General features: G+C 47.7%; 1 protein-coding gene across 2 annotated transcripts in view; it reads right to left on the reverse strand.

The window, feature by feature from the left end:
- Window positions 1–24,401, reverse strand: part of Nck2 (NCK adaptor protein 2) — a 140,373-nt gene that overhangs the window by 48,869 nt on the left and 67,103 nt on the right. For both annotated transcript variants that reach the window (XM_047523318.1, XM_047523317.1), the window contains exon 2: window positions 21,917–22,105. The gene's annotated coding sequence lies outside the window, so the exon portion shown is untranslated. The remainder of the gene's footprint in view (window positions 1–21,916; window positions 22,106–24,401) is intronic.

Genomic DNA, 24,401 nt, shown 5'->3' on the forward strand with positions numbered 1-24,401 from the left:
AGCTTGTGGCAGTTTCCTCCAGCAGCACTATGGAACTGGTGTGTGGGTAATTATGCTAAGGTCGGCGAGAAGAAAGGAATACTTCCTATGTTTTCCCATCCTTTATTACAATATTTTCCTCCGTGAGTATGTATTTGCAAATATTTAAAAATTGTGCATATTGCATTAAGGAGACTGGCTCATGAAAGTGACTCAGAAGCAACAAAAATACTAAAACTCCTGATTAAAATTTCAAGTTGTGTGGCAGATAAGACTTGCCAGATGCCAAGTAAATTGACAGGAGTTGGCAGGAACCTGTGGTCTCCTGTGGGGGAACAGAAAGGCCAGTTGGTGGCTTTTTACATGCAGTATCGCTAATTACAGCTAATACACTTCAACTCTAACTAGGACGCAATATGGAACCTAGTGGCTGTTCCAACTCTCAATAAGTTAATTAAGCTGTGACAAGAGTCAAGGTCTTACTACCTCCTAAAGACATAAAAATACACTACATGTAAAAGAGAAAATAAACAACAGACCTTTCCCTGTACAGATGGAGAGGTGCCAGAACCCAGTGCCACCAGAGGGTTCAGGGGTGTGTGGCGACAGCAGAAGAAAATAACATGGACGAGCCCGCCAGAGGTCCACAGTAACCCTCTGAAAGAGACATGCCTATAAATATATTTTATAAATGATGAAACTAGGGCTTGAGGATACTAAGTAACTTACCCCGAGCCGCCAGGCTAGAGAGTTGTCCAAGATGGGATTCAAACTCACTACAAGTGTCTTATCACAAAGCTTGGGTTTTATCTATTATTCAGACTGCCTGCTAGTGTTACTTGATAGCAGAATTTTTAAGCTGCATTGCTTAAAAAAATAAATTCCAAAGTGACAATGGATGCTGATAAACATAACCGGAGTTTCCTTTTGACAAAGGGTGAGTAAAATGACTAAGGGAGAAACGGCAGTATGCCGAGCTCCCAGGAATGATTTGGGAAGGCATTTACTTGTTTTTAAATATTTTATTGGGGAGGGGAAAGGGAGACTACATGAGTGGAACGGTAAAGATGGCTGACTCCAGAGGACAGGGCGAAGGGCTCAGCTCCCCTGGCATCCTCTCCGCTGCAGGAGTCGGGAGCAGGCCCCTCCGCACCGCTACTGTCAGGAGCAAAGCTGCGCCTATTCCTAAGCCTGGCTGAATATTGCAGGACAGAACCTTCGAATCAGCAAGACCTCAGCTCTGCTCAACGCGCTACCTTGGAGAGGGTCTTTCAATGATTTGTTTTCTGGGTTTGTTGGATAATGGTTCAAGATTGTGTGGCCTGTGATGTCTCTATGCTCTTTGAAACTGTGACAGTTTCTGCAGCCACCAGTGTGACCACATCTAAGAATGTTCCTTCTTGCTGGAAGAGGCCATGGTTTGAAAGCCAGCCTCTGTACCACTCAGCTGGGTGACCTTGCGGGGAGGTGCCTGAACACTCGCCATTTCTGTGTTTGCAGAGGAGGTCAGAGCCTCTGCAAGGATCAAATGAGGAAGACCACAGGAAGTAGCCAGGACCCTGTGCACGACTACCAGTCAGTACTGCTCTATCTGCATCCCCGAATGCCAAAGTCAGGGGGCTTACTGGATTTGAGTGTAAAGTTCACAGGGACCGAAAATATATTTGCAGTAGATTACGTGTTTCATTTTAAAAGAAAGAGGAGGCTTTAAAAGACAAGCCAAGGCTCAAAGGTAGAGCTCTAAAATTGGGATGCCACAGTGCTGTGAATCCTATCTGGGGAGTTTTAGAGGGCTCAGCTGGTCTTGGGGACATGCTAGTTCCCTTCTCTAATGCTCCTGCTGTGGCTATTATGAAAGACATCCGCTTGTTCTGGGGGTGGGGGGAGAGTTAAATGTGTCCAAACCACTTACTAGAACTCATTTCACAGACAACAAAGTGCAGCCCAGTCATTATTAAAATATGAATTTTAAAAACCTGTTGATGCTGGTTCCACACAACCAACCAACGGGAAGACACTTGAAGTAGGTGGGATGGGTGCTCAACTGGCTGCTGCTCCTCCTCCCACAGTGTCCCTGGTCCTCCACACCCCCTGTGAGCGCGTGCACTTCCCACTGGTGGCCGGGCTCTTGTTCCCAGGTCTCCATTTACAGAGGGGCAGGATCCACAGCACGATGGCATCACCCCTGCCACTGGACATACCGTGGCCCCAGAGCATCACTGCCCACTTTTTAAAACAGTGATCAGAGTACTCAGCAGATCTTCAAAGGCACAGTATGCCATAGAATGTTTTCAATTGTGGTAAAATGCACATAGCATGAAGTTTATCATCTTAACCATTTTTAAGTGCACGGTTCAGTGGTATTAAGTACATTGAGCCCGTTATGCTACCATCCATCTCCAGACCCTCCTCAACTTCTCAAATGGAAACTCTGTGCTCACAGAACAAAATACTCCCCATTTCCTTTCCCCGGCCCTGAAAACCACCACTCTGCTCTCTGTGTCTGTCAATCTGACCACTTGGATGCCTCATGTAGCAGAAACACAGAACGCCTGCCTTTCTGTGAACGGCTTCTTTTCACTTAGCATGATGTCCTTCAGGTTCATCATGTTGGGGCTGCTGTCAGAATTTCCTTCCTTTTTAAAAAAACTTGAATAATATTCCCGTGTATGTTTATTCACAGTTTATTTATCCATTCATCTGTCAATGAACTTTTGAATTGCTTCCATTTTCTGGCTATTGTGAAAGCATTCTCAACGTGGGGATACAAACCTCTCTGAGTCCCTGCTTTTGATTTTCTGGGCATTACCCAAGGTGGAATTGTGGGATCCCATGACAACTTTATATTTTGTTAAGGAACTGCCATACTGTTTCCCATAGGATCTGTGTCATTTTACAATCCCACCAACAGTGCTCAGGGCTCCAATTTCTCCATGTCCTTGCCACCACCTGCCCTTTTTCTGATTTTTGGTCTTTTGACAGCAACCATCCTATTGGGCATGAGGTGTACTTTTTTTTTTTTTTTTTTTAAACAGCCTGGATCGGTCTAAATTAAACACTCAGTAAGAAAGCACCTGAAAACGTGAGCTTATCCACCAGTTTTCAGGGTCTCGGCATGGATCGACTCATTTTACTGTGCAAAATGTCCAGGCAAATCAGCATTCTGAAGAGTAACCTGGAAGTGCACATTTTCTAAGCTTCCCCGTGAGCATCTCAAGACACTGAGTGCATTGGAAAGTTGGGAAAGCAAAGAGACGCCCGAGTGCTTTCATTCTAGAGATTTGCTGTCAATCTGACGAACCAATTCTGATACACAATGTACCTATGAGCAAGGGAGTCCAAATTGCAGAGGCTCCAGCCTGTGATCCTAGCGACTGGGAAGGCTCAGGAAGGACTGCCAAGTTCAAGGTCAGCCTGGGCAACTTGGTGAGACCCTGTTCAAAACAAACAATAGGGGCTGGGGTTGTAGTTCAGGGGTAGAGTGCTTGCCTAGCACATGTGAAGCCCTGGGTTTGATCCTTAGCACCACATAAAAATCGATAAATAAAATATTAAAAACAAAACAAAAAATAAAAAATAAGAAACACACCCCTGAGTTCAATTCCCGGTACCACCAAAAAACAAAACAAAACAAAACAAAAACAAAAGTCTAAATTGCACTGGCTTATTAGCATGGCCACTGTTTTCTGCTAACCTGGAACATTTCGAAGTATGTTCCAGGGGCAAAGAGAAAAATATCAGCAATGGAAAAACAGTCATTAATGAAGAGGAACATCAGTGCCTTTGGTGAGATGTGCTCTCCTTTAGAATACTAGAATGTGTGAAGAATTTTCAGATAGTGCACATCCACGGCTCCCACAGTGGACAAATTTTTAGTGGTTTATTAGGCCTTCCCATCTCCCCTCCCCGACAACCATCAAAGGAGTTGTGATTTCTACAACTTCAACATCCAACTCACAAACTTAGCAAGTGTAAATGTCACGAGCTTCCTCAGTTCTTACAAATGAGTTCAGCTACATTCATTAATACCTGACCTTTTTCCTTCCCCATCTTACTATTCATGATTCCCTGTCTAATCTTGAAATATGCAAGGCTGAATGAAACAGGAAACGTTGTGCTTTAAAAGCACATAACATATTATCTGGGTCTTCCAATGTCTGCAATCATTTTAATTCTTCCAATTTACCTGGCTTATGCCCATGATCCTAAGCACTATGTCTGTTTTAGAACCTCCTATTTAATAGAAAACTGTAGAAAGCCACTCTGTACCCAGCCCGTGGGGATAGGAACCCTCACCCATATGCTTAGACCATAGCCACGTCCACGGTGGGGTCCCAGCACAGAGGAGAGGATCTGGCTACTATGGCTTTAACAAGACCTTCCACAAGCGATTGTGAAAAGATAAACGCTGATATTTATTTATTCCAAATGTAAATTTTTTTTTCAGTAAATCCTATCATTCAAGAAATCAGACTGAGAAAACGAGATTTCTAGCATTTATCCTTGATTCTTTTTAGATGCTACTTTTGAAATCGTTTGAATTTTTCTCATGAAAATCTGCCTCCGTATGGTATAATTATTACAATTAATTCCATTATTAGCTGAAGTTCATACTTTATTCAGAGACCCTTAGTTGTCCCCCAATCTCTCTTTTTGGTTCTAGGATCCCATTGGTCATATATTTGGTCATATTTGGTCATCACGTCTCCTTAGATGCATCTTGGCTGTGACGGTTTTAAAGAATACTGGTTAGGTATTTTGTAGGATGTCCTTCAATTTGTAGGATGTCCTTCAATTGGGATTTTTCTGAAATTTCTCTCCCTATTAGCCTGGGGTTGGGCTGTGGGGAAGAAGACCCTGGAGGGAGATCCTATCAAGGACGCATGCCATCGACAGGTGACGCTGACGCTGGCCACCAGCCAGGTTTCTCCTGTGTAAAGACACTCTTCCTCTCTCCAGGCTGCACTCTGCCAGCGTCTCTAAGCAGGGCCCACACTCAGGGGCAGGGAGTGACACGTCACCCCCTGGGGGACAGGCAGCTTCGGAAGTCACTTGAAATTCTTCTGCATGGGAGATTCCTCTTCCCACACTTATTAATTTATTTGATCACTTATTTATATCAATAAGAACTTACAGCTATCTATTTTATACTTTGGGCTATAATTAAGTACAACCTACTTCACTGTGCTGCTCAAATTGTTCCGACTGGCCACTCGGAGGTCTTTCAGTGGGCTCCTGGGTCCTCCCGATAGGTCACCATCGCTGGGGGTCTATTCGCTCATTTCTTTTGTTTCCTGAGCACTACGTTTCTTTCTGGCACAAGATCTTCCAGACTCATTCTGTATATTCCCCGTAGTTGCACAATCAGTGTGGCTGATTTTACAGCAGTGTCTATACCCACTTTTTCTACACTTTACACACAAATCCCCTACAAAGTAAAGAGGTAGGGATACTTTTTTTTTTTTTTTTTATGGTGACCATAATGTAGATTTCTGGCCTGGCTTCTGGGTCATATGTCACTGAAGGATGTAAAAAAACCTCTGCTCAAGCCTGGTGATATCTCATTTCCATGAGGCTGCCCCTCTTGCCAAGCAATGATTTTAAATAAAACCTTTCCTGGCTGCCTAACATACTTCTCGGGACTCGTCCCCCTGAAAACTCATCCCCTCCGAAAACACGGTAAGCTTCAGTTGGCCCCCTCCCACCCCCACTTACCCAGCCCACTAACCTCTCCCCTGTCCACCAAGCACACCGTCCGCACCCAGGCTGCCCTGCACCCTGCTCCAGCCTGGCTGTGAGACTCCCTGCAACTACGAGCGCTGTGTCTACCTTTGACCTGGGTGAGAGGACACTCGGCATGTGTCAGGGGCACTTACCGAGATTTCAGCCTCTACAGAGGGACTGCCCGACAGCACGCAAGCAGCAAGCAGGCATGTATGAACCCTGCGCTGCAGTGTAGACGGCGTGCCCAAGGTGTGGGGACAGCGGGCCATAAATGACATGCAGGGAGCGTTCCAGGCTTTGATTTTTAAACGGTGTCATTTTTCATTCCAAAAGTATTGGGAGTATGCAGAACCCAATGCGAAGGACTTCTTCAGTGTTTCGGATTTCTATTACATTTATAATCAGATGTAAAAAAATAAAAACGACCCTCACAAGCACTACTTCCCCTTCCCCACATCCCAGCTCCAGTTAAGTCCACCTCTCACCTTCTCTGCACCTGCCCGGGACAGTCAGTCCCTCTAACCTCTAATCCCTGGGTGCTCCCTCCCCATCAGGGGCCTCTCTCCTCCACCCACAATGGCTGCTCCCCTCCCGCCTTCTCAGCTGATGCCTGAGGAAGCTCTCAGAAGAAGGTGCCTCCCCTGCTGTGCCTACAACACTCCTCAGACTCTGTGTCACTGGGGTGAGTTTCTGGGCTGCCCGTGAAGCCAGTCCTCCCCTGCACTGAATCCCACCCTGTCTCAGCTCCCCAGTTGCTGTGTCTTTCTGGATCATTCCATAGAAATGCAGCAGTATCCTCCACCCCAAAGCACTGGCTCTCATCCCTCCCCTCTAGGGCAACAGAGCAGTCCTCCAGACCCGTCCACACTGCAGCCTCCACCCCCCCACATCTGCTCTTTGATTCCCGTTAATGGGCAGTTCTTACCCTGCTGCACAGCCAGGGGTCTTCATCTCCACTGCATGCTCAGTGACAGCTGAACCTCCTGTCCAGCATGCTTCCCTGGGCTGCCCTGTGGCTTCTCCTTCCTCCCCTGCTATTGACTCTGTGTTTCTGACCTAGAGACAGAGGGACAGCCAGGCTGCCCCCAACCTCCTGGCCCTGTGAACCATCGGTATGCTGTCCCCACTCGCAGAGCTCCAGCCCAGCTCCATCTGCTAGACTGCTACCTCCAGCTGCCCACAGCACATCTCCATAAGCATCCAGTGTGCACTTCAAACCTCATGTGTCCAAACAGAACTCATGATCCTCCCCGCCCCAAACCGAAGAAAGGCAGAGTAATCAGCAGGGAATGGCATGCCCCTCCCGAGCTGCCTGCGGGATTCCTTTCACAGTAAGTGACATATCAGACGAACACGCACCCAGATGCTCAGGCCAAATATCCAGACCCATGGCTCAGACCCTTCTCTCCCACTCCCCATCCACTGCACCAGCAATCCCCACAGGCTGGCCTTCAAAATGTGCCCCCAATCCAACCATTTCCCTGCCCCTCCACTGCCTGGCCTGCTGCAAGCCAGCAGCTCCTCTCGGGCCTGGCACCTTCTCTCCTCTGCCTGACCGTGTCCTCCCCTTCCCACCATTCCAAGCCCAGCTCCCTGGAAGCAGTCCTGGGATTCTTTTAAAACTGAAGGTCATCTGTGGCCCTCCTCTGCCCAACCCACTCACCTCCCACCACACAGGCACAAACCCAAGGCCAAAAAACATCCTTGACTTTGGGCTGTTTCCCCAAACTCATCTTGCCTTAGATTTCTGTATATGGTCCTATGTCCTGGAAGGGTCCTCCCCAGATCTGGGCAAGTGTCTTTGTTCCCTGTCTTTGGGGCCTCTCTACAAATGTCACCTCCCTAGCTCCTTCCTTCCTCCCTCTCCGAGATCCATCCCTGATTAAATCCAACTCTCTGCCTAGCCACACTGCCTCTCACCTAAAACAGCTGCCACATGACCCTCTAGACCCAAGCCCGTTTCCTCTTTGGCACTTCAGTACTTCACACATATTTTTAGTTACAAATCATCTATTTCCCGTGCTGAGCATAATTCCTAGAAGGCAAGGAGTTGGGCCTCCTGATAAACCAAGCAGATGGCAGGTGTCAGGTATGTGCACATGCTCAGCAACCATCTGAAGGAGTGAATGGGTGAGTGGCCCAGGGACGTCTTCTACCAGGGAGGCTGTGGCCTCTGTCACCACAGGCAACACAGGGACTTAGGGCACCTGCAGGACTGTGTATCCGACACTACTGAGCTGTTTTACAGTTCGATTAAAATGCTTCACTTGAAACAATCCCACCTCTTGGGGTCTCCATTGTTATTCTATATATCAAGAGATCTTCTGCCATAAAAGAATTCCATAAAAAATTCAAATTCGACATTACTCAGCTTCTTTGAATAAAAAGGTGAAAGTACATGAAACACACATTAATGTTCATGAAATTATAGATCAATAACAAAGGGCAAATCTCCAGGTCTTTTCAGCAACTGATTCATTCAGCAACAGATAATGGAAGATTATAGTTTAGCTAAACACAGTAAGTTACTCAGAAGAAACAGTCACAGACTCGATGACTTACCTGGTGAAAAATAATTTAAATACTTTAAATAAAATGCCAGCATTAAAAAACTTGTATTTGTCTTTATCAAAGACTAAGTGGAACAGGCTGCTGCACACAGAGACCACACAAAATGCACGTGGCCCGATCAGCAGAACTACGGGGACACAAGGTCCTCTTCTTGTGAACATTTTGAAGTTTACAAACAATGGCGCCCACTGTTGGCACAGTATAGGACAAGACCATGTGCTAGGTAAACGGCAAGTCTGGGTTCGCAGTGGATTTGTATGTAGGACTTACGGGGTTTCAGACATGGTAATATGATTTAATATACTTGTTTTAAAAACCGTTGCCTGGAACCTGCATAATGGAAAAAGACCTGCATTTGGAACAAAGAAGAATATCTACCATTCCACAAGGAAAGACCCCCCAGCCGGTGAAAAGCAGGCCAACGGTACATCAGCGCCCAGACCAGCAGCGGGAAGGGTGGATAAACATAAAAAACTAGCGAACTCATTCACCTCTGAACCCCAGCAAGACGCCCCAGGAGCACCAGCTGAGCACAGTCAGAGTCAAGGAGGTCAGTACTGGGCAGTTAGGAAGCGAGGGCGGTGCACGCGTTCAGCGGGAGAGTAAGTGGAATAAGTGATCTGAGAACAATTGAGAATCACCCCGCAAGGCGGAGCGCAGGTGGCGATTCCCCTCCTACTCATGTTCCAGAGTCACCCTCGGAGCATCCGGGAACCTGCACCACGGTGGCCACAGGGCACTGTTTATGACGCTTTAAGGACAGCAATAAACAACCGATCGACAGTAGAGGGGACAGACCGGGGGAGCAGGCAGACATTCAGTATCACACGGTCATAAAAATGAAGCCACGCAGCTTCCCACAAGCACACGGGTGACTCCAGAAATGATAAGGAATGGAGGGGACATGTCCAGGGGACTACGCGTGACCTGGTTCCATCTTTACAAAGCCCTAAAACAAGCAAAATGAAACAGTGCTACTCACACTTATAGATGTACGTGGTGAAATTAATTTTAAAAAGCAAGGGAATGAACATAAGTAAACGGGGGTGGGGGGTGGGGAGAGACACCTTCAGAAGGATTTTAAATGACTTACACACTCAGGGGCAGAGCACCACTCCCCAGCCCTGGGCTTGGGTGATGCCTGGAGACCTGAACGCAGCCGGCAAGTGGGACAAGAACCACTCCTCAGGAGAAACCCCAGGGTGGCCAAGGTCAACACCACAGTCAGGCTGACAATGCGATCCTTCTCGAGACGTGATGAGAAAGGCTCAGGATAAAGGAACTTCTACCAAATGCTGGACTCTCAAAGCAGCCAAGGCTGTCAAAACAAGCAAAGGCCGTCAAAGCGTCACAGCCAAGGGGGGCCTACGGAGACATGAGGACCAAACCTACCGGGAGGTCCAGGATGGCGCCCCAGGACGGGAAAGGGACAGTCGGTAAAAAATTAAAAACCCAAATCAGGCCTGGCCTTCAGTGAATCACAATGTGCCGACACTGGTTCACTAGCTGTGACCGACGTCATGCAATCATGTAAGCTGCTAAATCGGGGGCAGCTCATGCTGGGGAGAGGAGAGCTCTGCACTGCCTCCACGATGCTTCTGAAGTCTGGAAAGACCTCCGCAGGGAGGCCATGGGCGAGGAGAGGGAGGAGAGCTCTGGAGCATCCCAGGACTGACCACCCTCTAGGCCTGTTAAGTCAGGAGGTAGGTCTGTGGGGACTTGTTTTATTGTGTCCCAAAAGTTTATAAATGACATCTGAGTGTTTTTTTAGCTACCAAATATCACAAACGGGAATTTCAGAAAGCACAGAGGCCAAAGAGAAGGGGGCATTCAGAGCGACCGTTTTGGTTAGTCACTGTTGGAGTTTCCCGGGCCATGGGCCACTGTGGCTGGGCTCCACTGCCATCTGACCGCCACCAAGGGCTGGGGCCCCAGTGAAGGCAGCAGTTCATCTGGTGTCGGTAAGAACATTACCTATTTTTGGAAAGGTCTAAGTCCCAGAGAGATGAGTGCATCAACTCCCACACGGAGTTACAATTTGTATCGAAAGATGACATTTCAGAGAGTGACTCCTATTTTTCTGAGGGTGCAGCTGAAAAGGTGGGCGAACGATGGCCCTCCTGCGCACAGCAGGCTGTTTCTCAGGAGCTTACCCAGGCAGGACCTTACTGCATTCCCCAACAGCCAAGGGCAAGCATGAGAACAAGGGACCCAGGCTGTGCACGCTGGTGACCTGCTCAAGATGCCACAGTCAATCAAGGACAAGCTGAGCCTCCAGCCAGGGTCTCCTGACCCCAGAATCAGTGCACCTGTGTACAGAGCCATGGAAGTAGGCACTTCATTTCCAATAGCCAGCATGATTTACAGAGCCTTCTATTTATTCAGCCTTCTTTCTTAGAATTAAACATCACACCAGCTGGGCATGGTGGCCTACTCCTGTCATCCCATGGCTCAGGAGGCTGAGGAAGGAGGATTATGAATTCAAAGCCAGCCTCAGCAAAAGCGTGGCTTTAATGCAACTCATTGTATTTTATTTAGAGACAGTGAGACCCTGTCTAAATAAAATAAAAAAACAGGGCTGGGGATGTGGCTCAGTGGTTAAGGCACCCCTGGGTTCACTCCCTGGTACCAAAAAAAAAAAAAAAAGGTTTAAATACTTCATGCCACATTAGTTTGACGTGTGTGCACACAAACACACGTGTGTATGTACATGAGGGTACACTGTGTATTCTTATGGTCTGTGCACACGGCTTTTATTTTCAATCAACATTAACTACAAGGTAAATTATATTAAAACCGTATATGAAAACAAAACAGTCCCCAACAAGAGAACAGGGAAATTTGTTGAAAAGGAAAACACCCCACAGCAACCTTGAAATGAGCCCAACAGCCCACCCCCATCCCATTTCCATCTTCCTCTTAAGCTTAACTCACAAGTGCTACGTAAACTTGGAAATTTCTTAGATCACCGACTACAGCCTATTCTAAGAAGAGGAAATGAGTTGACCTTTTAAATTTTTTTTCCCTTTCAAGAATGTTGAAGACTTTGAAGTAAGTGCGGATTCACTGGAAATTCCAAAAGCAGTGCGAGAGGTGTGTCCTTGGCCCGGTTTCCCTCGAGGGTGACGTCTTATACAACCAGAGCCCAGTAACCAACCAGGACACTGAGGCACACTGCCTGTGTGGTCCCGTCATCCCACCACGTGGAGACCCGGCAGCCGCCACTGCGACCAAGACACAGGACCATCCCGCAGGCAGAGCGCTCCCTCCTGCTGGCCCTGTGTGGTCACCCCATCTCCTTCCCCACGCCCTACCCCACCCCTCGATAAACACTGATCCCCCTCTCTGTAACTATGTCATTTTGAGAATTTTATGTAAATGGAATCACATGTGACCTTTTGAAATTGACTTTTTTTTTTTTTTTTGCTGTTTTAAAGAAAAAGAAATTTTATTTTACTGGGAGTTCAGAGAACACTGTGTTTTTCCGGTGGAGATCATGCTTCATCACGGCCGGTGTTGTGCTGCCACCAGGTAGGGGTCACGTCGGCTGGCTCTTGTTTACTGACGCTAGTGTTGAGCTCGAGGTTCTGTGCGGTTCTAAGAGCCAGCGAGAGAGCTGAGGCACCTCCAGGGCAGCTGCAGACTCCTCGGCTTCTCCCTCTGCCTCCTCACAGCTGTGCTGCTGCAGCAGGCGCACTCAGGAAGGCTGGCTCCTCTGCGGACCGTGACCCTTTCTGTCCCTGGTAACTGTCTCTATTAAGTGGCTTTATCTGATATCAATATAACCATTCCTCCTTTATTTTGATTGACATCACTTTTTACCTTTTTATTTTCAACCTACGTAAAATGTCTATAAAGTGTGCCACGATGAGACGGGAGAGGAACACTTCTCAGAGGGAAGGACCTGTAGGTGGCCAGCCACTAGTGTTGGGAGGGAGGAGAACTGTGGGGTGTCGTCAGGCCCAGGGCTGCACAAAGAAGTTCAAGGCCCTTTACCACTTACCATCTATTTGAAAATTGATGCTAATTTGGATGAAGACATTTCATGGTTTCTCAGTTATACTTTTGCAGGGAAAAAAACAAAAACAGCGATCAGGTATTCTATATCATCCTCTTTAAGTTTCCCACTCCCGACATAGACACAATGACAGGCCTTCCCATAAACGTACCCTGCACGCCTCAAGCAAACTACCTGGGAAGCCAGGACTGGGCAGGGGGTCGGGCTTCTAGCGGGCACGGGCAGCAATCACGTGGTTCATCAGACGCTCCACTGAGATCTTTTGGAGCCAGTGGCTGAGATCCCAATCACTAGGACACTAGGATGTAAGGGATCCAACCCTGACCACCAAAGGGTTTGGCTGGGTAGCAGAGCACATGACAAATGTCTCTTGGGGGGTTGAACATGACTAACAGTGTGGACACGCTGCCTTCTGTAGAGTTATAAATACTTCCCATCTCTCAGTGTTCCGCAGGTAAACTGGATCATGGCCCCACTGGGCAAAAGTAGGGACCCATAAAAAATCCTGAAAGAAGAGGGATTACCAGTCTGTCTACAATAACACGGACTAGACTATGTGATTTCTCTGCTGTCCCTTTCCCAGGAACCCACCATCCCCCAAGCCAGAGTCTCCAAAGTGGGAAGTACCAAGAATGGAAAGAGGTCCCATTTCAGGTACCTTCTAGCACGACAGTGCCCAGGGCTGCTCCCTGTTTCTCCATTATATTTTGTTACAATTTCTCTGCATAAGTCTCCACTGAGGATCCTGAGCACCCTGTCAGGATCAAAGACTGCAATGGCCGATAAGCACTAGTCATGGAATGGGACTGTTAAAAGTCTACTGGCTCATCTAACGTGTGAATACAGGAAGACACTCCAATGGATACCTTCTCAGGAGAAGGTCTGTTTAAGTCAGTTTTTTTCACTGCTGTGACCAAAACACGTGACAAGAACAATTAGAAGAAAAGTTTATCTCGAGGCTCACAGTTTCAGAGGTCTCAGTCCACAGACAGCTGGTTCCATTCCTTGGGTGAGAGGAGGCAGGACATCATGGCGGAAGAGTGTGGTGGAGGGAGGTAGTTGGGAACAAGGCACCCAGGAAGCAGAGAGAGCGCTCAGCTCAACATGGACAAAATATAAACCCGAAGGCACGCCCCCAGGGACCCACCTCCTCCAGCCACACCCCACCCGCCTACATTTGCCACCACGTTAATCCCTATAGCGGGATTAATACACTGGGTTAAGGCTCAACGCAATCATTCCACCTCTAGACATTCTTGCAATGTCTCACACGTGAGCCTGTGGGGCACACCCCACATCTAAACCACACTGAGGTCCCTTGAAGGAAGGCTGATGCAATGATACCGATGTCGGGCCCCATTTGCCCATCCTAGGGTGCAGTAGGGGCACTGACGTACAGAGAAAGACAGGAGGGACGGAGACCAGAACACGTCTACCTCACTCCACTCCCAAACACCCAGTCACGTCCAGCTCATCTGCCACAGTCCGTGCTGGCCCCACTCAGCTAACCAAAACTAGCAGCATCTGCTTGCAGCTCAGGGCGCTTCCAGTTCTCTTTCCAGAAATTGAGGCTAAGGAGGTTGATGAGCTCCTGATTTCACTGTAGAAAAGTGAGGGAGTGTGTCGCCCACAGAATTCTTAGAATCCCAAATTCATTGAACTTTTTCCCTCTAAGCCAATGGCACATAAAGCAAGGCCAGAGAAAGCCATGAAAACACAATGCCCACTAACACACATGTGCAGACACACATTCGCCCACATAGACACACACCCAGTGCTTTGGACAGACCTCTGTTCTGAGCACAAGCTGAAGGGGCGTGATATCTATCTAACCAATGGGAAGTATGGCCAACACTTCATGAAGTTTAAAAAATCAGTTCTCAGGTTATGAGATACAGGCACTTGGAGACAGTCTGCATTTAGCTTTTCTCCCAAAAGAGGCCTCCACCGGGATCCAGGCTGAGGGCAGGAAGATGGTCCTGATTCCATCCTCTGGAACTGATGACTCCCTGGCCCCGCCAATCTTAAGACTTTGTGAGGACAACAACAAATCTACGAAAAAACCTCTGGGTAGAATCAAAAGCTGCCTGTCCCCAGACCCTCTAAAGGAAACAAGCCTGACCGAGGGCATGGGTGGGGCCCATGGCCCAATCACTCCCCAGGAGTGCACCAGAGGTTTCTGTTACCCGTGGTCAAGCTCAGCTCCAAAATATTCCTATTGTGAAGAATTAAGGTATCTTGAGAGAGAGAGAGAGAGAGAAACAGAGAGAGAGAGAAACAGAGAGAGAGAGAGAGAGAGAGAGAGAGAGAGAGCGAGCACTATATTTACATGGCTTTTATTACAGTGAATTGTTAAAATTGTTCCATTATTAGTTATTACTGTGAATCTCTCTGTGCCTAATTTATCCATTAAATTTCACCATGGGCCTGTATGTACAGCAGGAAGCACAGTGTAGGCAGGGTTCAGCACTACCCATGGTCTCAGGTATCCACTGGGGGTCTTGGAACATGTAGCGAGCACAGACTGAGCATTCCCCCACAAGGCCAACAGGAGCAGTGGTGGCTCTGCCACTCAGGGAATAAAGAGCAATCACAAACCCGAAATGGCATGTTGGCAGAAGAAGTGACAAGCTATTTAGAAAAACTACCAAAAACGCCAATTCTAAAGACACCACCCTCCCCCCATGTCCCTGGAGGGGATGAGCTCGCTGTCTAAGCCTCTGACTTGAAGTCCATGCTGGTTATGGGCCTCTTCTGACTGTGGCTTGTACACCCTGTGGCCTGCGTAGGCCTTCAGACAAGGTCACACAGCAAGAGCTGTGGCCAGGAAACAGGCACAGCCATTTAAAATTAGGACCGTCCTTACTTCCCGCAGACAGAAGTCACGCTCAAAGCTCCCCGTGAGCTCACCAGCGTCACGTTGGTCAGGTGTAGCTCTGGGAGGTCCAGAGGGTGCATGTCACTGCACAGGGAGATGCAGGGCCAGCTCCACCATCGCAGAGCTGGCAGAAGGACACGGCCACACCTTTACGCCCCAGCAAGCACTGAGGATTGTTTGTTTCCATCTGAATCAAGCATTTCATTCATATTTTGCTTGTTCACACAGTCCCCCAAATCGGCCCCCTTAAATTGCGATCTCATGGTCTGACTTATTCATAATGTTTTTGTAGACATTTTAACATCTTGGAGCCAATAACGTTTCCAAATAAAACACTGATAATGACATGATAAAAGCTGGAAGGAAAAACTGATTATGATAAGCAGAAATCTAAGATTCAGGCTGCTCTGGCTCTCAGTGGCAGGTGGAGGTGGAGGCATGACGGACACCCCCAGGACCCCCACGAACCAGTCCCAGTACTTCAGGACCGCCAGACATGGAATGAGAGGGCAGGCGCCGCTACCATTTCCCTACACACCCTCTGGATCCGCGTTCTGTGGCATCCCAGAGGATTCTCATACCAACAGAGCAATCTGTTCTTAATTACCTATTCTAGGTCTAGTTTGCAAAAAAAGCCTACACCCCGTGCCCGAGACACACGCGGCGGGGGTATACGTTCTTGTCTTTCTGGAGGCGGAATGTCAAGAAGAAACAGTGGAGGCTCAACAGCAGTCACCCTCTTGCTGGAAGCTCTATGTAGCCTGTTTCTTTACTGCAGTTTTCTTCTGTCCCATTGCCTACGTTCCTAAAGCAACACAGAGCACTAAGCCCGGACATCCATGAACCAACATTCAGGCGTGAGTCACAGGTCGCCATCCAGACTGTATCCTCTCTGGGCTCATTTTCTTCCATGTGACAGGCTGTGGGGGATAGTCACATCCACTGGTCTGTTTTTCCCGATACATACACACCTATGACAAAGTTTAATTCACAAAGTAGGTATAGAAAGAGACTGATGATAACTAATAAAAAATAGGATAATTATAACAGCATAAATTAATAAAGTATAAAGTGACCAACTTGCCTGCATCACCGCTCAGTGCTTTGGGGCCATTATTAAGTAAAATATGAGATATGTGAACACAAGCGTGGCCACATGGTGACGGTGACTGATAACCAGGGTGGCTTCTAAATGACCAACAGGCAGATGGTTTCCAGAGCACGGAGAGGTTGACAAAGACATGATTTCCCATCCTGGGTGGAATGGAGCAAGAATCCCTCACACTACTCAGAACTGCAGGCAACTTAAAACAACAGATTATTTCTGGAATTTTCCATGTAGTATGTACTGACAGTTGTTTACTGTGGGTAAATGAAACAAAACCTCAGATGGGGGATGGGGACTACTGTAGCTAGAAAGTACCAGAATGTTCTGTATTCAGTCTCTGCAAACTGTCCTGGGGAAAAGAAGGGGGTGTGGGGGCAGCAGACAGAGATCTGCTCTTTGGTTTGTATTTCTTCTCCAGCTTTCTAGGAAGCCACACTGCCAGGGCATGTTGGCTAAGATGGGGAGGAAAAAAAGCAGGGCCTCACTTTGATGAGCACCTCAGCTGTGAGAAAATGACTCTTTCACTGGTCACGGTAGAAATGTTAAATCGCCATTTCCGGCCGCTCTGCTGCGTGTGGAGGTGCCGTGGGAAGCGTGAAGGACCAGAGTGGCCCAGCAGGCAGGACGTGGCTCCCAGCGCCATCTCCCCTCCCTCCATCAGTTCTCTTTCAGCAGGCCTGCAGCTAACTGGGGATCCCGAAGCTAGTGCTGACCCAGCCCGGGACCAGCAGCGTGCAGCCAGCAGGCCTGTGTCCTCACCTCGGCTCACCCGAACCGCGGCCGGAGCTCCCGCCCCGCCCTGCCACGCCTCCCTCAGGCGTCCTCCGGCTGTGCACGGGGACACCTTTCCAAATCACACTCACATGCTGGAGATTTTTCTAGGAGGGAAAGAACTGAAATGGCAGCCACGCTGCAGGAAGGCAAGGCGTCGGGTAGGACGTCCGCCTGCTCTCCTGCCAGCACTGGGCTCTGACCGGTTGCTCATCCTCTCGGAGCTCAAGTCCTGGTTCAAGGTGAACACACAAGAACGGGGCTCACCATGCCATTGCTCAGGTGTGGCAGAGACAGCAGCATGGGGAGCAGACAGAACCTGGGCTTAGGAGCAGCAGACCTTGGTCAAAACGCTTGTTCTGCTCTGTCTCCACCCAGGACATGGGGCTAGTGCGTCTGCAGGTGCCCGAGGTGGCAGGCCCCGTGCAAGGCACCTGCCTCCAGAGCGCGGCTGCCTCCACCAGCTGCAGCCCAGGTCACTGTGCTGGAAGCCATGTTCTTTTTCATTTTCTTTTCTTTTTAAAGCAGTTGTCAACACTTACTGGGTCAGTTATCCCAAATCTGTCTGCTGCAAAACCTGGAGACTCAAAGGCTGTGACCCTCCCTCGACACTCAGTAGTACCCTGTCAGGAGGCAGTGACTGGTCCAAGCTGCAGGCCTTTCCCCTGCAGCTCCAGGGGCCCCGCTGTGTGGCAGGAAGGGGGCTGGCCACCTCCATTGCAACAGAAACTCAACGTGTCACCTCCAAGCACCAGAGGACGTCCAGCTCCATGCACACGACTGTAGCTGTAGCCCTAAAAACGGTAGGACTGACCAGGTATGAGGAGTCTTTCCGGACGGTCCCTGCAGGGTGGGCAAGGACAGCTGTACACCCCAGAACGCCACAAAGCTGCAAGGTGAGAAATGGCGGGAGCAAATTTAAGACAATTTTCCCAAGCATACTGCTCTGGTTAGGATGTGGTCTTAGTGTCTCCCAGGGGTCCACAGGTGAAAACTTAATCCCCTTTGTGAGGAACTGAGAGGGTGGAAAATTAATTTGATGATGACATTTGGAGGTGAGGATATGGGATCGACTGGGATCAGACAGGCTCATCAGGGTGGAGTCCCATGATTGAATTCTAGTGGCTTTATAAGACGAGGGAAAGAGTCAACAACACCAACACAGGCGTACCCACACGCCATCTCTTATAATGCTCTTTGCCACCTCAGAACTCTGCCAGCAAGAGTCTAGCCACAGAGTGCAAGAACCTCTAGAACCTCTTCTCTTTAGAAAGCTACTCAGACTCAGGCATTTTGTTATAGTAACACAAAACAGACTAAATATGTACAAACTTTGCTCTTATGTAAATTAAGGCTAATATAAGTAGTAAAACTTTACTTCACTAAAAGTTATTACTGGATAGCATTCTTATGAATGTAAGAATGACAGAAAGGCATAACTTCAATTTTTCCTTCTCGGTTAAACAAAGTCACTGCTGCTTCTATGTAGAATGGGATGTGTATAGGATAGTGGATGACATTCACATTCTGGATATTCTGTCACCGACTGACAAGCTTATGAAATTCACATCTTGTTTACTCCTCTCAGTCCTCGAGTCTCATCACCTAAGCCATCACCTTTCCCTGTAACACCAACATCCTTCTGTCTTTGGGTCTCCATTCCTCTGAAAAAGTCTCTAATATCTAATAGTTTTTCAAAGGAGAAAACACTCTCAGTCCAGTGTGTAAAGCCTTTCACATCCTCAGTCCCCAGCAACCAATAGCCAGCCTCCAACAACAGGGAATTATAGTGAATTTTCAAGAACAGATTGGAGGAACTAAAGGTAGGTTGTACTTCTGGCAGAGCGCAATGGCGCACACCTGTAATCCCAGCAACTTGGGAGGCTGAGGCAGGAGGATCGCAGTTGGAAGTCAGCCTGTCACTTCGGCAGTTACAATACCTCAGCAACTCAGAGACCCTGTCTCAAAATAAAAAAAGTTAAAAGGGCCAGGCAGATAGCTCAGTAGCAAAACACCCCTGGGTTCAAACCCCAGTACCAAACCCAAAACCGAACAAACGAAAAACCCAATTCCAGTACAAAGGTATGAAAAGGAGACCTGCATCTCCATCTCTTCCCACAGTCTCCACCCCTCAAGGTAGGCGGGCCAGAGACGGGGAGGCGCCCAAGACTCTGCCTTTACCTCAGTGGGGAGACAGAACACAGGGCAGAGAATGCACCCCACAAAACGGGCTCGGAGACCCCGCCAGTTCCCTCCCTGACACAACCTGGACCCCACCTCCTCTAACTGCCCCCTTAGCCCAGCCCCAGATGTGGGTCCAGCCACACTCTGGGTCCCCAGGAACTGGGAAACAGTGCCCTGTTCCAAGCCAGAACCACTCTCATTTCTTTCTGGCCCACCAAGCGATACGGCTGACCAAGTGGCACTTTCCTTGCAGGCACTTCAAAGACTATAAACCTCACAGCAGGAGCCTGGCCCAGCTCCACACCGCTGAAATGCCTTGAGGTCCCTAGGACCCACCCCGCATGGCCTGTGCCAACTGGACCCACGATGTCTCTGCACACTCGTCTCCTCGTCCCCTAAAACTTGTTCCAAATGTAACACCCTCTGGATTTCCAGACTTCTTCCCACAGGGTCCATTCACCCCTACCTCGGGCACCAAGGATCAACGAACAGCCCCAGACCTGGCCAGGTCCAGGCATGGGCAGGGTATGAGAAAGGGTCTGGAGCTGCATTTTATCCATTTCTGAGGCTGCTCAAACACAGCACTGAAGTAGCACCGGTCCTCACCAGAAACAGCTGGGCACCACTCATGATTTTCTTAAGTGAACATTTTTCTCAACCACAAAGGTAAATTCTAATACATAAACCAGAAGTTTGGGGTAAACCTTACAAACTTAAGAAATAAAAGTGGCCTTCAAATTTATACGAATAAGGATATTTTTATGAGCATGCCCGCGTGGTGATCCCTGACCCACGCGTGGGTATACCACAGCACCGCCCCGCCCATGTGACCTGCCTGTGCTTGGTGCTGATGCTGAACGTGCCGCTGTGCCCGTGAACACTGCTTCCCCACCTCCCAGCTTCCCGAAACAGGAGTGCGAACTCCAAGTCTGTGAATGTCACTGGTGATTAAGAACTTCCTCAAGGAGCGGGTGCCAGGGACAGTTCTGGTGAATTATTAATGAATTCTGCTGAAGAGATCTAAGGATCTGTCATTTCAGCTTATGTTCCCTCGAACCCTGACAATCAGATTGACATGGGGCTGACCACAGTGACAAATGCCCAAGTCTGAAAAGTTTCCCTGGCAATGACTTGTTTTTTTGCTTTTTGGGTTTTTGGTTTTTTGTTTTGTTTTGTTTTTGTAAAAATCACCAGGGGTTTGAGAAGAGTTTCTTTACGTACAAAAGTCTACGCTTAGAACACCCCAGGGGTGGTCCTCTTCTGAAAGGTTTGGAAGGGAGACCCTGGAAAGTCCCACGGAAGCAGGAAGGGTCTGAAGCTCACAGCGCCCTCTGTGGCAAGGGTGGGGAATAACAGTGTGGCCAAGGGCAGCGGCAGGCCTGGGAATCAGGTCCCTAACTGGGTGCCCAGTGCTCAATTCCAAACCACACCCTAGCTCTGGAATCATGGTGAACGACACCCTAAATAAATGGACAATGTGTCGTTATGGCTAAAGGAAATCATGAAGGGTACCAAAGAGAAAACAATGGACAAAATCCTAGCCTTAGAAATACTTCATACTGATCTCGTGGTGTTCTGAATGCCAGATGGACATAAAAACTCAGCAGGTTCCAGAAGATAAAACACAAACATACAAACAAAAAATAAGTGGTCGAGGAAAAGGAGCACATTCTCAATTTTAGTAGTCCTTCTAGACCAAGTAAAAGGAAATTCTAACTTACACTATAGGTAGTAAATTTATGGAAACCACTATACAAAAAGATTTCAGAGTCTAAAACAATCTGGAAATAACAGATACAAAGGAATCTGGCAAGGAAAGCTGGCATATTGGGTTTTATCCTGGCAGTTCTGAGACAATGCTCTGGAGGTGAAATTTTACTTGGTGATAAAGCACTTCCTTCTGCCCAGGCTGAGAAGAAACACAAGATTAACGAGACCACCAAACACTAACTCACACCCCGAGTCAAATGCCCCAACCAATTTGTTAAAGCTAAGATATATTTTTGTGGGCTGGGGGTGTAGTTCAGTGGTACAGCGCTTGCTAACCAGGTGTGAGGCCCTGGGAACAACCCCCAGCATTGCCAAAATAAAAAAATAAAATAAAAAAGAACTTTTATTACAGAGCCACATGATTTGTCTCGCAATTTCTGTTATTAAAGGACCCCTGGGTCCCCAAATCCACATCTGTATTACAGTTGCAATTTTACTATAATACACACAAGAAGATCAGATCTTTCATTCAATAGGTAATCCTTCCTTGAAATCCTTTATTTGTTCGTACTTTTAATATAGACTTAGCTTCTTAGTATCAAAGCTGGAATCAAGGATTCACTATGCTGAAAGCACTTAAGAGCAACTGCTATTTCTCTTTGCACTCCGGGCCGGTACAGACACAGGAGGCCCCCATCAGAACCTCGTGAGGAGGTGATGAGCAGAGGCTCTGGCACCAACTTGGGGGTGGGAGGCACGATGCTACCTACTCCCACACCCAAGGCCGTCCCACAGCAGGGGGTTCACCCAATATTTGAACCAGGTCCCCTGAAAACTTAAATTTAATATGATCCAACAAATTACGGTTATGTTCACTTGCATAATGCTGGTTAGAAACCTGCCATGTAAATTTAAGCACCCGAGGTAAAAGCAGAAACTTCTGCCCATCTCGTGCAGAAAGTCGCACCCTTACCTTTGGCACACAGTTACAAGAGGTGACTGGCGAAATGCAGAACTCTCCAGAAAGATGCAATTGTTCAGCTGAACACACCTCTGAAGTGACAAGGCCGCTGGGATTCTCCAAACTCTCAAATCCAGCGCAAAAGCTCAGCAGAGATTGATGGCCTGGGACATCGCTCGTATAAAACGAACCTATGAAAATCTATAAAGCAACAGAAAGGAACGTGTATTAGGTATGCTTGTTTGATTTTAGTCACTTAGGAAAAAAAAAAGACTGGTTATTGATTTGCCAAAACTAACATCCGCAATATGCTCTGCAGGAGAGCTGCTGGGTCCCAAGACCTCTACCCAGACACAAACGCCCTCGCCACTCTCCACCTGCCTTCACCCTCCGCAGGAGGAGAGCGGCAGGGAGAGGGGACCTGAGCTCCCCATGCCCTCCAGGCCGCCTCTCAACACCCACCACTTATACCCCTCAAAGCATGCCAAAAATAGCAAGATGGATGCCACATGCAAAGAGGGCACATTGGGAACCTGGTCGGGGACAAGGACCATAGAAGGCCTGGGTCCTCTTTGGGCACATTCCTCTCTTGGAAGTTCTGCGCCGGCCATTTATTGGGAGAGGCCACCAACCCAATCTCTCTCCCTGGGCTGAAGACACCCCCTCCAATCTACCCCAGGAAATCTGAGAGCAACACTCCAAAACCACATGGAAGTTAAAAGGACAGGAACCTAGCAAAGGTGACCGCGGATCCCTCCCAGCTGGGGAGTTTGCTGTTGTCGCACACGCTCTACACTTGGGTAAATATTTCCAGTCCTTGACCAACATTTTCCAGGGAACCCTGAGGTACTCTGTGGACTTCTGAGTGAGTTCACTGGCATTTTTAATTACATTTCAAACCCAGAGGGGCTCTGTCTTGACAGTTCACTTGGAGAAGATCCATTAATTCATTCCTAGCATGATTATGACCCAAAATGTTAAATACCCCACAGAAAAATCGAATTCTATTTTAGTCAAATAGAAAAAGATAATTCAAGCAGGGCTATCATAAAAATGTTAGAAGGCAAGTCCATAAATTTTGATTTAAAAATTAACCTCTCTTTACGCATTCTCTAGAATTATCTTAAAAGCTGCATGAGTTTTTTTTAAATGTGTGGCTCAACATGAGGAAAAGCTGATAACCAAGCACAATGGAAATACCAGATTTGGGCAAGATTTAAATGCATACCTGAACGATTACACCCTTCTCTCTGTCAGGGGTTTACAATGACAGGTCTTCTGGAAATGCAAGTATTGTATCTGGACTCAGGTCTGAAGCCAGGGTTCTTTATTTATTTATTTATTTATTTATTTTTTGCGATGCTGGGGATTGAACCCAGGGCCTTGTGCTTGCAAGGCAAGCACTTTACCAACTGAGCTATATCCCCAGCCCGAGTTCTTATGGCTTATGCTGGTATTAATGGCCTTGTTCTTTATGCCACTTACTGAGGAAAGTAATCAACACATGGCAGCCATGACCCCAAATCATTTCTGTATTTGTAATTCCAGGTACTATTCCAGAAAGAAGCTACATTTTTAAAATAATAATTGAGAAGTGAATTTGCCTAGTCAGGTTTCCCTATGTCAATGCCAGGGAGAATTTGTGCAGTCATTTGAGGCGTCCAAATCCAGGGCCTCCCTTAAGTGCACCGCACTTGGATGAGTGAGATTATTTAATCTTCCTAATAACCTTCCAGGGTAGATACAAATACCTAAATACCTAAATTTACAGAGGTGTTAACTTTCTCAGGGGCTGTGTTAGTCAGTCATCTGTTGCTATATCAAAATATTGAGATGATCAATAAGAATGCTCATTGTTTTAAAGGATTCAGTCCATGGTTGGTTGGTTCCTTTCCTGGGGGCCTGCAGAGAGGAGAACATCATAGCAGGCAGAAGATCGTGGAGCAAAAGGAAGGGGCCAGGGTCCCCCAATGACCTAACTTCCTCCCAAAAGGCTCCACCTCCTGAAGGCTCACCATCTCCCAATAGCACCATGGACTGGCAATGAGCCTTTAGCACATGGCCTGTAGGGTGTATTTAAGGTTCAAACCATAACAGAGACATCAAAGGTTTTCCTTAATAGGCTCCGAGTTAGAAACTCACTTAGGTCATTAAATTCCAAAGCCAGTGGGTTTTGCACACTCGTTCCTTCTGATGGTCTGTAGAAGAAACCCTCGTCATGCCAACAGAGAACCAAATGTGAACAACTTAGGGGCTAGCCCTAAGCAAAGTAACAATGAATTGGCTGGGAACCTGAGTCCTTTGATATCTGGACAAGTCAGAACACAGTGCTTCTGAGCACAATCACTAAAGGAAGAAGCAGAAGGAATGAAGCAAGACTTGAACTAATATAACGGAGCAGCTGAGATGGGAGTGAAATTGCCTGAAATCCATTCCACGATGCCAGTGGCCACCGTGGATTCAAGTGCGATAAATGAAGGGTGCTGTGTTTTCCTTG

Source organism: Sciurus carolinensis, chromosome 13, assembly GCF_902686445.1.
Source record: "Sciurus carolinensis chromosome 13, mSciCar1.2, whole genome shotgun sequence".
NCBI classification, from domain to species: Eukaryota; Metazoa; Chordata; class Mammalia; order Rodentia; family Sciuridae; genus Sciurus; species Sciurus carolinensis.